This window comes from Sarcophilus harrisii, chromosome 4, assembly GCF_902635505.1.
Source record: "Sarcophilus harrisii chromosome 4, mSarHar1.11, whole genome shotgun sequence".
NCBI classification, from domain to species: domain Eukaryota; kingdom Metazoa; phylum Chordata; class Mammalia; order Dasyuromorphia; family Dasyuridae; genus Sarcophilus; species Sarcophilus harrisii.
The window spans coordinates 30,235,609-30,249,654 of NC_045429.1; the positions used below are offsets into that span (position 1 = coordinate 30,235,609).

Here is a 14,046-nt window from a genome sequence, read left to right on the forward strand (position 1 = left end):
TTTTCCGGGGAGCCGGGATCATTGGACTTTATTTGTGACTTGCAGCATTATCTGTTTTCTTAAAACTCAGGTTGAGTTAAATGGTATGTGTACACACACACGCACACATAGCTACTTGTCTGTATGGAGCTCTTTTCTATTTTAATGGCTTTGAGGTTGACATGGGAAGAAGGGAGAGGGAGGGAGGGAAAAATAAGCCTTTTCAAGCCCTGATTTCCCCACCGTCCTCCCCCTGAAACTTGGAGGCGTCCGCTCTCATCTGTCAAAGTGCAAATCAACAATTAAAACACAAATAGCCCAATGCCAAAGATGACCTGGAGCACAAAGCAGCTGACAAACAAGTCCGGACAAATCGACGGATAATTTATAAGCTTGGCCCTAAAATCTAATTATTTGGCAATTCGAATTTGCAGCCAGCCAGGGCTCTGCAATAAATTTAACCCGCCATAAATTATTTAGGAGCCGTCTTCGGTGTAAATCAAAACCACGAGTGTTTGTTTAAGAAATAAGCTCCTTGTGCATAAAATGACTTAAAAAAAATACACACCAGAGAAACTGAAGCAAACTGTGTTGCTCCTGCCCAGGGCAGAGTGGCACCTGGATCCCTCAGGTACTCAGAGCCAACTCCCTCATCTTTCTGCCTGTGACTCTTTCCTCTGCAGATCCCGGCTCCCAAATGTGCCCCTTCTTCCCCCTCCCCACCCCATTTCCTCCTGAGGGATCCCATTCTCTACAGAGCAGCTCCCGGGACACCATCCCGGGCCCTCTCCCGTGCAGAAACTGGCTCCCGGCACTTCTCCCCCCTAACATTCTACAGAATCTCGTTCCAAGCCTTCTGCCACCTCCACCATTCAGAGTCTGGTTCCCCCAAATGCTGGGACTGCCCCCCAAAAGTCCTGCTTGGGTTCTCAAGCCTGCTTCCAGAAGCCCCATGTGCTCTGGCCGGGCCAGGAGCCTCTTTTTGGGGAGACCTGTTGGGCAAATCCTAGCTCCTTCCAAATTAACCTTACTGGGTCCTTGGCTGGGACAGGGCCCTGGGAATTTATCCCATTCCCTCCCTCTACCAGTCAGAGGCCAATGTCTTTTTGAAGATGGCCATGGAAAGACTCTGCAGGGTAGAGCCCCTTCCTCATCTGGCACTGCTGAGCTAGCCATGGTCTCGCCTGTGGTGGCAGCGAGACTTCCTTTCTTAGTATGGAGCTTCTGCCCAGGTCTGACCCTGTGGACTTTGTGGCAGGCAGAGCAGTACCAGGGGGTTGAGGCAGCCCCCACCTGCTTGAAGGGCTTGTTGCCTGATCTCCTCGGATGCCATTCAGCAGACATTTATTGAGTGCCTCCTGAATGTGAAGCACAGTGCTGGGGCCTGAGAATAGAGGCACAAGTTCCAGAGGGCCGGGGCAGAGTGAGGGCAGAGGCCATTGAGTCTGTTTGCTGCTTTCTAGCTTTCCCTCATTCCTCTTTGTTCTTTCTTCTTAGACCAAGGAAAACCTTTCTCTTCCCGGTGAGAGCCTTTCAGATGAGTGCTTGGTCGGAGGTTTCTCTCCTGCAGGCTGACCATGCCTTCAGCAGACCCTCTTATGCCCTGAACTCAAGACCCTTCAAGATTCCTCTCCCCTAAACACTGCTGCCTCCGTGCCCCCTGGAATGCCCCTTCCATAGCTAACCAGCTTGCTTTTGTTGCAGAACTTTGCATTTCCCACTCCTTCCATCCTGACTGTCGTTGATACCTGGCTCCCTCCCGGCTCCCTCCCTGGCTGCCCTTTGTACTGCCTTTGTACTCTCAGCTCAGTGGTCGTGGCAGAGGGGCCAGGGGGTTCCGTGTCTGAGGGTCACTTCTGATGGCAGTGACCATCTCTCCTCTATGGTGGCTTGAGGCCCTTTATCTGTTGACCCCCAGCACATCCCTCTCCCCCCCCCATTTCTTAGGGAGATCAGCATTTGGCTCACAGAATCCCTCCTCCCCATCTGCCTTCAAGTTAGGAGACTTCTATGTATACATGTTATGCCCCCTTCCCCCATTACGTTTTGTTCAATGTCTGTGATCTGGAAGGCCTCCGACACTTACAAGCTGGGTAACCTTAGCCAAAGCAGTTCCTTTCCTTTCTCAGTTTCCTCATCTGTGAAAGGGAGGAGAAAACAAGATATTGCAAACTTTAAAGTGCTTCCTAAGAACTGGCTGCTACCATCATTGCACTGTGCTTTCCTCCCTTCCCTAGCTGATGCCTTGGTGACTCAGCTGCACTGTTCTCTGCACTCAGGCCCGGCGACTCCTTTGTACAGTCTCCCCTGGGCCCTCACTGCACTAAGGCAGTCTGTCTAAACCTGAATTGATTCACTTATCCCACTCTCTGCAGCAGCTTTTCTGAGCACCCCCATGTCTCCTCCAGGCTCTGAGAGCACCCTGTGCCGACAGACACACTCTGACCATCTCCGCCGACTGCCATCTTGTATCTAACCTCTCCTTCACTGACCTGAAGGGAGCCCTCCTTAATGCCTCTCGCTCTAATTTCTTCTTCATTCTCTCCAGAGTTACCAGTGACCACTTAATCACCAAATCTAATGACGGTTTCTCCCCCTTCATTCTTCTTGATCACGTTGCTGTCTTTGACACTGCTGATCATCCTCTTGTCCGGGATATTCTTCTTGGGAAGTGGAGTGATTCTGCCAACCCTCGGTTTTCTTTTTACCCACCTGACCTGTCTGTGTCTGTTTTCTTTGTAGGATCTCCATCTAGATCACACGCCATAAGCGTCACCCACTAAATCTCCCAAGGCTTCTTCCACTGTGTCTTACTTGGTGATTAGCACCTAGATTCATTTATCATCTCTGTGTAAATGATCACCAGATCTAGATATTCATCCTCTTTCTTAAGCTCTCAGCCTAAAACACCAACTTTGTTTGTCTTGAACTGGGCGTCATATAGACATACATCTTCCACCCAACACGTCCAAAGTAGAACTCATGGGGCAGCTGGGTGGCACAGTGGATAGAGCCCTGGCCCTGAAGTCAGGAGGACCTGAATTCAAATCCAGCACCTTCTCTCTGATGTCATAATCATGGTCCTAATTCAAGTCTTCATCAGTCCTCGCCCCAGACTTTTCCAGTAGTCTGTTGGTTGGGCTCCTTGCTTCCTCTCTTTCCCTACTGCGGCCTATCCTCCATTCAGCTGTCAGAGTTATTTTCTTAAAGAGTAGATCTGACCATGTTATCACTCCTTGCTGAGTAAGTTCCATGTTAGGGAAGGGGGATAAAGTTCTCTTGTAAAAGAGGAGGACTGCCTTTTCATGAGACGGTGATAAAGGAGGACATTGTGGAGAATGACGTCTAGAGCATTTTCAGGGGAAGAGGAGGAAAGATAAACTGTTGGGAAATGACTTTTTTTTTTTTTAATTATGAGGTCGAGCCCCTTGGCTTATAGGATGGGAGAAGGGGACTTGAGAGGTGGCCAGGTATGATGAGTGGGCAGTAACTTGGTTAGAATTGCAAAGGATTACCTTGCTGCAGAAAGAGCCCAGTTGAAGTTACATAGTGTAAATTGTAGTGGATCCATCAGGCATAGGTGTGTGATGTCCGTCCCCTGGCATGTTATAAGAGCAAAGGTGGCAGGTGATGGGAGTGATCCGGACTTGGACTATGGCAGGATGAGATCGGTGATAGAATAAGGGGATGAGAGATTCCAACATAGAAAATAGTGTGGCAGTGAACTCGTTTACCAAGGGATCAGGGGCAGAATCCAGGGGGGATGGGGTGATGGCTTGGGAAAGAACTGAGGGCTGGAGGAATTTGAGGTCCCAGTGAGGAAGAACAAGGTTGTTATTGTAAAGCAAGGGAGGGGTGCGATGGTAAAAGATTCTGATCAGATGGAATGTGCCAGCAGAGCCCTTGGGGGTAATGGCAAGATCAAGAGCCTTATTGTCTGTATCTTTGGACATGCTATTTGCCCCCAATGGATGATGATGATGAATGGCAATAATAATGATGACAATGATGATGATGATGATAATAGGCAGCATTTGTATTGTCAGGCTTTCAAAGCCTCTTACATATGTCATCTCATTAAATTCTTACAACAGCCCCATGAGGCACTGGCCATTATCATCATTCCATTTTTCAAGAGTGGAAACTGAGACAAAACATTTTTCTCTTTTTTCTTCTTTTTTCAAAGCATTTTTGGGTCTGGCCATTGATTCCATTTTCAGGATCTGTTCAGATTGCATTGGGGTCTTTGCTGCTTTAGGCCCCAATTCTTTCCCATTTTCTCCCCATTCCCCACCTCCCCCTCAAACTCTTCCTCCTCTCTCATGACCAGGGAGAAGTATTAGATAAATCCGAGGTCTGGGTCTGACAGGCTCTGCCACGCTCCTCCCTCATGAGAGCAGGAAGGGCTTTGTGCCATTTTGCACTTTTCTGTTCTCTGGGTCACATCTTCCCAGCGGGTCCCCAGGTCAACAGCGTTCCACCTAATGACTATGTCAGAAGTAGTGTTAGTCTGGGTGACCTGTTCTTGGGGTCCTGCGCCAGCCGCCCCCACCTCCCCTCAGTAAACCTCAGTGGCTCCCTATTAGCTCAAGGATCATGTGGAAAGGGCTGTTGGGCTTTCCAGGCCATTCACGAGCTGACCCCTTCTGGGTCAGCCTCCAAGACACGACTGCCATGAGTCCAGTCTAGTTGAGGGACGGTGTCCCAGCTCTGGGCCTTTCCCCTGTAGTGCTGCCCCCTCCTCCCCTCCCTTTCCTGCCTCCCTGCCCTTCTTCAGAATTATCAGAACCCTCTTCTTCTGCAGGAAGCCTTTCCCAGTCCCTCCGGGGTCCCATTGGCTCCTTGTCTCTGAAGTCGCCTTCCAGGTACCCTGTAGACATCTCTGCTATCCCTTGTTCTCTTCCCCATTAGACTGGGAGCTCCTTGAGGGAGGAGGGGAAGGGTCCTTGGCTTTCTTGTATGCCTCGTGCTTAACACCATGCCAGGTACACAGTAGGCACTTAATAAATGCTTGTTGACTTAAATTTCAGTGCCCAGAACCAAATACCGTATTGCAGACATGGTCTGACAGGGCAAAGTTCAGAGGGCATTGTTCCTTCTTTATTTCTCGAAGCTGTGATTCTCTTAATACAGTCTAAGATAATTTCTCCAGCTTACCGGCCAAGGCTCCTTCCCTCTTGGGTTGATTCCTTCTCTTGAGCCTTTCCTCTTACTTCAGAACAAAAGCCAGAGCTGCTTCCCCCTTCCAGGCTCCCCCTCCCCCCCCCCCAGGCCTTTCTGTCCTCTCTGTGCTCCTCAGTCCTCTCCCTCGGGGTGGACGGAAGCTCTCAGCACTCCAGGCTAAGGCAGCCGGGACTTGTCCCAGCATGGCAGCCTGAGCACAATGTAACGTGGGAGGGGAGATCTAGAAAGGCACAGGCAGAAGCTGGGAGGAACGGATGCTGTCAGGTAGAGATGAGGAGTGAGGGCATTCCAGGCCCGGGGACAAGGGAGAAGCGGCTGGGATGGATGGATAAAAATCGAGAGGAACGTCCAGGCCAGCCGGAAAGATAAGTTGGAGCATGTGTGAACGGTTTCAAAAGCGCCATCCGCTTCTCTTTTATTCTAGAGGCAGTAGGGAAGGCCTATTCACAAGGAGGAGGAGGAGGAGGAAGGCTGCCTCCACTTAACGCCAGTCCTTTTGTGCAAAATACAGAAATGTGCTAGAGTTGGGGGGGAGGGGACACACTAACTCAGGAAAGGGTCGAGGACAACTTGAATGAAGTGTGACCATGGGGCTGGAAAGGAGGTCAGATTTGTGGGAAGATAGTAGTGTGTTAGCATGTGGCGGAGCCTGACTCTGCACAGACCCCTGGGAACTCTGAAAATGGACCAAGACGGTGATGAAGAACCCAGAGAAGCAGCTGTGAACTCTGCTGTCCCTTCCAGGACTCCATACAGGCCGCTGGAGTCTGCCCAGGGCCTGGGTGTGGGAGACAAGGCCAGCCCAGCACCAAGGTGGGAGGGCTCCGGCAGGCCTCCTGGTGCCACGGCTGAGCCCCAGCAAGGGGATGAGTAGCTGAGGATGCCTGCCACCATAACCGGCGAGAGCGTCTGATCGGGACCACCCAGGGTCACAGCAGGGGACAGAGCCATATCTGATTTGGGGATTGGGCAACAAGCAAGAAACGGAAGCCAAGGCCAGAACCTCAGTGAAGCCAGACCTGGGGGTTCCTGCAGAGCCCAAACCTGAAGCCGTTGCCCAGACCAGACTGAGTGGGGAGGACCCACACCATCCATGAATGTAGAAAAGCCGAGTCGGACCCAGACACAAAGCCCCCCACCAAAAGCTGGGGCAGGAGATAAACAGGAACCTTCCCAACCCAACAGAGAAATGGTGGGACAGAGAGAACCTAGCTGAAGAGGACCTCCATCAGAAGCCCAATAGAGCTCCACAGTGGGAGTCCCCGGGTCTCCTGGGAACTCACAAGAAATGAGACGAGAGAGAAGAATGGGTAGCTTAAACTGGGCAGTGGCAAACTTACCTGGCACCAAACTCTTTGAAAACTAGAATGGGCCAAGAAACTGCATCCATTAGCCAAGAAATATTTTTTAAAAATGAAAAGAGTGAAAAAACTGGAAGAAAGTATGTGGTATCAAAAGCAAGCAGCTTAGGAGAGAGAATCTGTCCTGGGGCCTGCCCTGGGCCGCAGGGCTATGTTGGTGAATGTCGCTCTGTTCCTGTCTTCAGCGTGCCTTCTGTCTTGTCTTGCTTGTCTTTAACCTGTAGTTTCTGCACACTTGCAGTAGACATTCTGTATAACCCTGGACTGGATAGAAAAGCATACCAAGATCAGACTCCCTTCCCCAAAGCCTAGTTAAACTTCAAGAAATCAAAAACTAAAACGGCCCAGAGAGAACAACAGAGAAAGTAAAATTAGGAAGACTCTATGAACCAGCCCTTCTGAAAGAAAACTCAAAATGAAGACTCTCAGAAACTTTATAGTCAAAACCAGAGGAAATGTCGCCAGTCACCAGACTGAAAGAATTTAAGTACCGAGGACCCACGATCTGGATCACAAAAGATTTGGCAGCTGCTGCTGTCAAGGAGAGAACTAAGACTATCTTGTTCTGAAAGGCAGGACAACCTGTCCAGCACAACTGAGCATAACCGAGCAGGGAACGAATGGACAATTGGTAAGGAAGAGGATTTCCAAGGCCAGATGGAGCAGTCACTCTGAAATGGAAGCAGAGGCAAACAGAACAGTAAATACATTTAATCATTTGGAAGGGATGGACTGACTGATAATTTGTTTACATTCTAATAGGAGAAGAAACACATATGCTCTCAGACCCTCCATGTCCTCAGGGGCCACAGAGAGTTTAAATAAGACAAACGAAGGCCTGAGGTGGCTCCGCTTGGTTTGATGATCTTAGGAGAAGCAAGAAATGAGAATATGTGGGGATGGGGGGTTTAGGGGAGTGGCAGAAGAAAGGGAAGGAAAAGTACTTTCACAAAATTGGAGTACACAAGATGGAGTGTCCAAACACAGAAGTCACTCACTCTGTCAGAACGGGACAACATGTGTTTGCACACACACACATCCCTATTGTAGAAATCCACGAAGTCCAAACCCAGAGGAGGCTTCCATCTATTCCTATTAAATTCCATCTTATTAGTTCATCCTAATATTCTAACCTGTCAAGATCCTTTAGGCTCTGTGCTCTCCCCCTTCCTTCCTTGTTGTGCCCTTGGTAGATTGGGTTGTTTGCCAGCTCTCCCTGTATCCTCCTCTTGGAGGAAATGTTAACTAGCCCAGGGCCAAGCACCAATCCCTGGGGTACTCCACTAGAGACTTCCTACCACGCTGACATTGAGCCATTAAAAACTGCTCTTGGAGACTTAAGACTGGTGATCAATGCAATGATCGGCAGTGATTCCAGAGGACTGATGCAGCCTCCTGACACAGCTGATGGACTTGAAATGCCGAATCAGACGGACATTTTCAGACAGTCAAAGTAGGAATTACTTTTGCTTGACTCTGCTTATTTGTCACAAGGATTTTGTTTTCTTTTCTTTTATCAAAATGGGCTAAAGAGAATGTAGCAAAACAAATAAACAAAAAACCAGGAAGAAGGGGAAAAAGTCATTGAGACATCCTTTTTAAAAAATATGCCTTGAATACAGAAGGAAAAATCAGAGAGAAGCACAGACACGCAGGACAGATTGAACTATTTGTAATACTTCAGAAGAAAAGTGCGTTGTGCATAGTAGGGACCTGTAATGTCATGTATGAGCCTCTTTCTGTTCTATTACATTTGTGGAAATACCCGTTTTATTTGGTCTCTGTTAAATTCAAAATTGAGCATTATTTTCTGAATCTGGCCATTTAGCCAGTTCTGAACAGGTCTAATTGTGTTATCATCTGGCTCACATCCCTCTATCTTCTCCATGAGAATAGCCTGAGATATTTTGTCAAACCGCAAAATGTTAGGTCGGCTCTTTCCCAGCATTCCTCTGATTTGCCTTTTTAGCAACTGAGTCAAAATGGGCAAGAGTCCATTTGGCAAGATTGTCCTTGTAGGCTGACTCTGCAGTCACTGCTTGCCTTTCTTCCCGTTGCCAGAACTCTTTAATGAATTTTCCCAGGAATCTGAGTTGAGCTTGTTGGGTTTGTGGACCGCTCCCTGGCTTTTTTGAAAATCAGCTTCTTCTCCAGCTTTTGTGGTCCCTGTCCTGGTTCCCGTAATCTTTGACATATTACAGTCTGCCACAATGTTGACTCTTATTGATCTTACACTAACCCTCTCCCCTCCGCCTCAGGTCATTTTCCACAACTGTTGCCTCCCCCGTTCTGTTCCTGTGAAGTCCGTATCGGCACCCCAAGGGGAGGACATTTTGCTCCCCCCTTACGTGTCCCTCAGTGCTCTGGCCTGCCAGGATAGGCTGGAGGGGGGGCCTCCTGGATCTTGGGGGTAAACATTGGAGGGACAAGTGTCCAGGCCAGTCTAGTGGGGCTGAACAAGAACTGAGTGAAGAAGAGTTAGGGGAGATGGGGCTGAAGAGGCGGGCCCAACCGGGGTTTTGTGCTGGTCAGGGAGGAAGCAGGCCAGAGCAGACAGAGATGGCTGGGAATGGCAGACCATAGAGGGCAGCAGCCTGGGGGAGGTTCGGAAGGGGGAAGGTTGCCATTAAGGAGGAGGCCGGGCTGCTTGGGAGACGGGAGGTGTTGTCAGCCCATTGGGGGTGCGCCGTGGGGGGCGATTGGTTTGTGTCCCAAATGCTGCTCCTCAAAGGTGTGGTTGTGGGCTTTATGGCGGAGAGCGCTTTGCGGGCCAGGCAGCCTGTGCCCTCTGGGCTGGGCCCACTGGCAGGCGTGGGAACACAGGATTCAGAGGCCCCCAGAGATCTTCTGATGGGCCCCCAACCTCGCCCCTACCCCACAGAAAAGGGCTCCCTCTTCTTGTAGCTAGCCTTGTAGCTATCCAGGTTGGACTCCTCACCCACCCCGAGGCCCACACATCAGATAGGCTTGTGTTCTGTGCTTTTACTAGGCTCCTGCTGTATACCAGGCACTGTGCTGAGTGCTAGGGATACAAAAAGAGGCAAAAGATGGGGGCAGCAGGCACTTGGCACTGGGAGCTTCCATCCTGGGTCCCTCACCTCTGGTCACTTCCCATCCTGTGCCCAGCCACCATTTTCCCCCCGCCCCCAGCTTGTACTCCCCTGGGGCTCCAGCAGGGAACTTTTACCTCCTCTCATCCGTGGCCTTTCCCAGCACACCCCACACCATGGCCTGCCTGTCCCCCCAAGCCCCTTGCTTCCTACTTCCCCTTCATATGTTATCTCTTCAGACATAAGCTTCTTGAGGGCAGGTCTGCCTTGCTGGTCTTGGTATCCCCAGTGCTTAATAAATGCTCTCTCCATCCATCCATGACTGGGTTCCCTTGGGTGCCTGTAAGTCTTTAACAGCCTAAACTAGGGGATCCACTCATCTGTGTCCCTGTCACAGCTTGCCAGACACTAGAACCTGCTGCTTCCCCTCTGCTCCATAGCCCCTTCCATCTCCCCTGCTGCCTGCCAGCCCTCCTAGGCTCCCACGGCCAGACTCGGCCCACAGGCCTCTCCCCTCCCAAGCCATCCTTCCCCTGGGGGCTGAGCAGGTGCCGGGGTGACATTCTTGGGCCTCAGGATCTTCATGGCTCCCTGGTTCCCCCCGGTAGCTCACATTCATGTGCCCAGCCTTCGAGGCCCTAGGAAGACTGGCATCCCTCCTCTCCATTTCTCTGCTTGTGCTCTGCTCCTGCCACACTTGACAGCTCTGCCTTGGACCCTCTGCCTCCTGGCTCCCTCCAGCTGCTCGCTTTGTGCCATCCTCTGGCTACCGGTTCTCTTGTGTGGCCCCTGGACTGTGAGCTGCCTAACCAGGGCACGGGGGCTCGAACACCCCTTCTTCTGGGGGCCTTGGAGGTTTCTGGGACACTGCCTTTTCCTGGGTTCTTTCTTTCTCCTCCCATCCCTTCCCTTTAGGGTTTGACTAGGCCTTCCTAGGACAGAGGGAGAGAAGACTTGGGGTTGGTGGACATTGTTCCCTTTGGATCATGGGAGACAGTGACCGTGACCAAGAGCCCTGGAGCTGAAGTGCTTAGCATTTCATAAGAAATACTAATGAAATTCTAGATGTGTAATAGCATTCTGGACCTCTGAAACAAGACATGTGCTTGTACCAAAGTGGAAAGAGATCAACTTTAAACCATAAATTCTTGGTAATAGCGGGTTTTTCCCTTTTATTTATGTCTGATAGATATTTTTGTTTCCAGAGGAATGTCAACTCCTAATTTCATAATGTATCATGGGCTTAAGAAAATTGAATTTAATAAAGGCCAAAGATGAATGGCACCCTGAAAGGTCCCAACACTTGTCTTTATTAGCAGGACAAACTGCAGGTCTCCAAACACTGCTTCTCTCCAAATGAAAGTTTAAATGAAAAGTACCGTTGTGTCACAGGTTAAATTTCATTGTGGGTCTGGCTAACACGGTTAGTGAGGAGTTGCCTTAGATACCGGGGCAGCAGACCCTGTCAGACGGCGGGGAGGGAGGCGCTCTCTGGTGTGGAGGGGGCCGGGGGCCCTGGAGGGCCTCCCAAACTCTGGGAGGTCGCCTTCTGGGCCGGGGAGCTGGGAGAAGACCCACCCCTGCAGGTTTGCTGGATGGGGGAAAGCCAGGTGGGCCCAGGTGTCCCCGACGCATTGTCTGTTGCCAGAACTGGGAGGAAACCCACCCCCTCCATCTTCCTCTCCCCCCACTCCCAGAACCCTCCTCAGTTCTTCCTCCCTCTGATCCTCTGCCTTTGGCCAGCTTTGAGAGCCCAGGCCCAGTGTGGTGCCCACAGGGGCGCCACAGTTCTGGGCACAAGAGGATTTCTCTCTCTGGGGAGACCTTAGGCAGAGTCGGGGGGACAGCAGCAGAGGGGCCGGCTATCCGGTTGGGGGTTGGGGGCGCCCAGGCAGCTCTGGTCCCTGGCAAGGCTGCCGGGCCATCCTCCGGCATTGGGCTGTGCCGTATCCTCCCTGCAGTGGCTGCCTTTTCCACATGCTAATTTTACTCGGAGGAGTTTGCTTTTATTTATTTTTTTATTATTTCCTATTTGTCTCTTCCAGATGTTTTCAGGGCAGTTTTTTTTGTTGTAAACTAATTCCATTCATGTTTTAAAAATTTATGAAAGCGCTAATAAAAATGTCAAAGTGGTAAAAATGTTAGCTTTTCCTCTGTTTTGATTAAATTTCGCAAACTGTTTTTGAATATTAAAAAGCAATAATTTTTTTTATTCTCTCCCCTCCCCCGCTCTCCCCTCCCTCCCACCCCCCACCCCCCTTTGGCGCTTCCTTTCTCCCGGAGCGGTTGGGGAGGCGGGCAGCTCCAGGAGCCATCACTCCACTGCCTCATTTGCACGCCAGAACCTTGGTGCTGTGCATCTCTATTAAATAACGGAGACAAATTAATCTTGGAGACACCAAACAAATTGTCCCTCCTGCTCCTCCTCCTCCTCCATTAAGTTCCTGGGCTTGTGGAGGGGGGCATGGGGCCGGGGGGAGGTGGCTCTTAGTGGGTTTTATCCAGTCTCTTCTTTTTCCTTTTTGGCTTCAGACTTTTTTTTTTTTAAAAAAAAAATAATTACAGAGCCCATCTCCCTGGCACGGTGTGAACTTTCTATGAACAGATCGGTGCCCATTTCTGATGGCGGGTCATTTGTATCCTTGGCGGTCCTATTGATGAATCACCACTCTCTTGTTCTCCTGCCTGCTGCCAGCAAAGACACATGGGCAGGCTAGCAGGCGGGGGCTGGCGCTTGGGCTGGGAAGGGGGGGCTGTCTCTCCCCCCACATAGGGCAGTGGGTTTGGGAAAGAGGAGCTGCCCCCTTCCCACACATCCAAAAAAAGTTCATTTAAAAGTGCACATAAGCACCAGCGTCTGAGTGGCAGACAGGCCTGGGCCCACTGAGGTGGGCCCTGGGGGGACCTGGCAGGCCCAAGGACAGCCAGCCATCTTGGCTTCTGTTTGGGAAGCGTCAGTCCAGCCTGCGTCCGCATTCTCCTGGTCCTCCCTGTAAATGAAGGCGGTAAGGGGAGGAGATGCAGCCTCCTGCCTCCTTCAGCCTCTTTCTCTTCAGTCCCCGGGTGGCTTTCTGGGGCCTTGCCCTGCTGCCTGCCGCCCGGAGTGTGCTGAGTCCTGGGGCCCGTCCCCTCCACCGCCTCCGGATCAAACATCCTTCTCCCTCCCTGTGTCCGGCTGCTTTCTGACCGCCTGCGGACACCCCCGTGCCCTCCCGGCCTCCAAAGGCCCCGGGGATCCTTCTGCTGGCTCCCCTGTCCCCTTTCTGCAGCTGAAGCCCTTGAGGGGGACATCCCACGGGCGCCCAGCCCTCTGCCCTTGTGGCCCCTCCGCAGTCTCGCTCCGGAGCGCGTCACTCAGCAGGAAGCGCTCTCCTGCTCTCAGTTCTGACCGCGGCCTCTGACACCACAGATCACCTCGGCCCTTGGGACTCTGCTCTCTCTTGGTTTGCTGTCCATTTGTCTGAGTGCTCCGGAGGCAGCGGGGCTCAGGGGGAGAGGGCTGGACCGAGTTCAGATCTGACCAGGGACCCTCACTAGCTGTGTGACGCTGGCCAAGTCACTGAACCTCCGCCTGCTTCAGTCTCCTCCCCTGTAAAACGGGATATCTGTAGCTACCAATAACATCTACATGAATAATGATGGGAATGACACCAGGAGTTAGATGTGGTTTTTGTGGAGTGCTCACCACAGTGCCCAGCACGTAACGGGTGCCCTGCCAGTGCTCCTCCCTCCTTCGCTTCCTTCTGCCCCTCACCAGCCTCTCTGACTGCTTCTCTCCGGTGTCCTCTGCCTTCGCACCAGGTCCTTAACCCGAGTTCTTTGTTCTAGGGAACATTCTGACCGCTGTGTTTCATCACTGTGGATTTCCTTTGCATACTTATGGGGTCCATGGGCGTCAGCTGACTGGCTGTGGGTGGGGGTCGCTGGCACAGAGAGGTTATGGAACGCTGCCTCGCTCCTGGGGCTGCCGTTAGGTCTGCCCAGGAGAGCCCTGTGTTCCAGCTGTATCACTCCTGACCTCTGAGACACCTCAGACTGGGGTCTCCCGAGCTCAGTATCCCCCCACTTCCTTTTTGTTGTCCCCAGCATTGCCCTCTGCGTGCCTTTGCCCTGGTCCGTCAGACTTTCCAGTCCCATTGCTGCCCCTTGGAGCCCCTGGAGGCTCGGCTCAGACTTTCCCTTCACCTTTTCTAACCCCCCCCCCAGCCTGTCCTTTCCCTGCTGAGTGTCCTTGTGTGTACCCCTTCTCTCCTTGAGGACAGGCAGGGGTGCCTTAATGCGTAAGAAATTGGAGTCCAGAAAGGAGTGTCGCTGAGCTCCTGAGAGAGTGGTGGAGATGGCCTGGCCAGGGAGGGGGAAAACCGCCGGGCCCAGGTCAGGCATCTTGAGCTCTGAGCTCAGAACTGGAACTGGCTTCTGGGGGATGATGAGGAAGAGGAGGAAGAAGGGAGAGAGAGAAAGGGGGGGAGGAA

General features: G+C 51.7%; 1 protein-coding gene across 1 annotated transcript in view; it reads left to right on the top strand.

Annotated features, from left to right (window-relative positions):
• The window catches only part of ERI3 (ERI1 exoribonuclease family member 3), a 62,567-nt gene that overhangs the window by 29,132 nt on the left and 19,389 nt on the right, over positions 1-14,046 (top strand). The gene's annotated exons all lie outside the window — the stretch shown is intronic.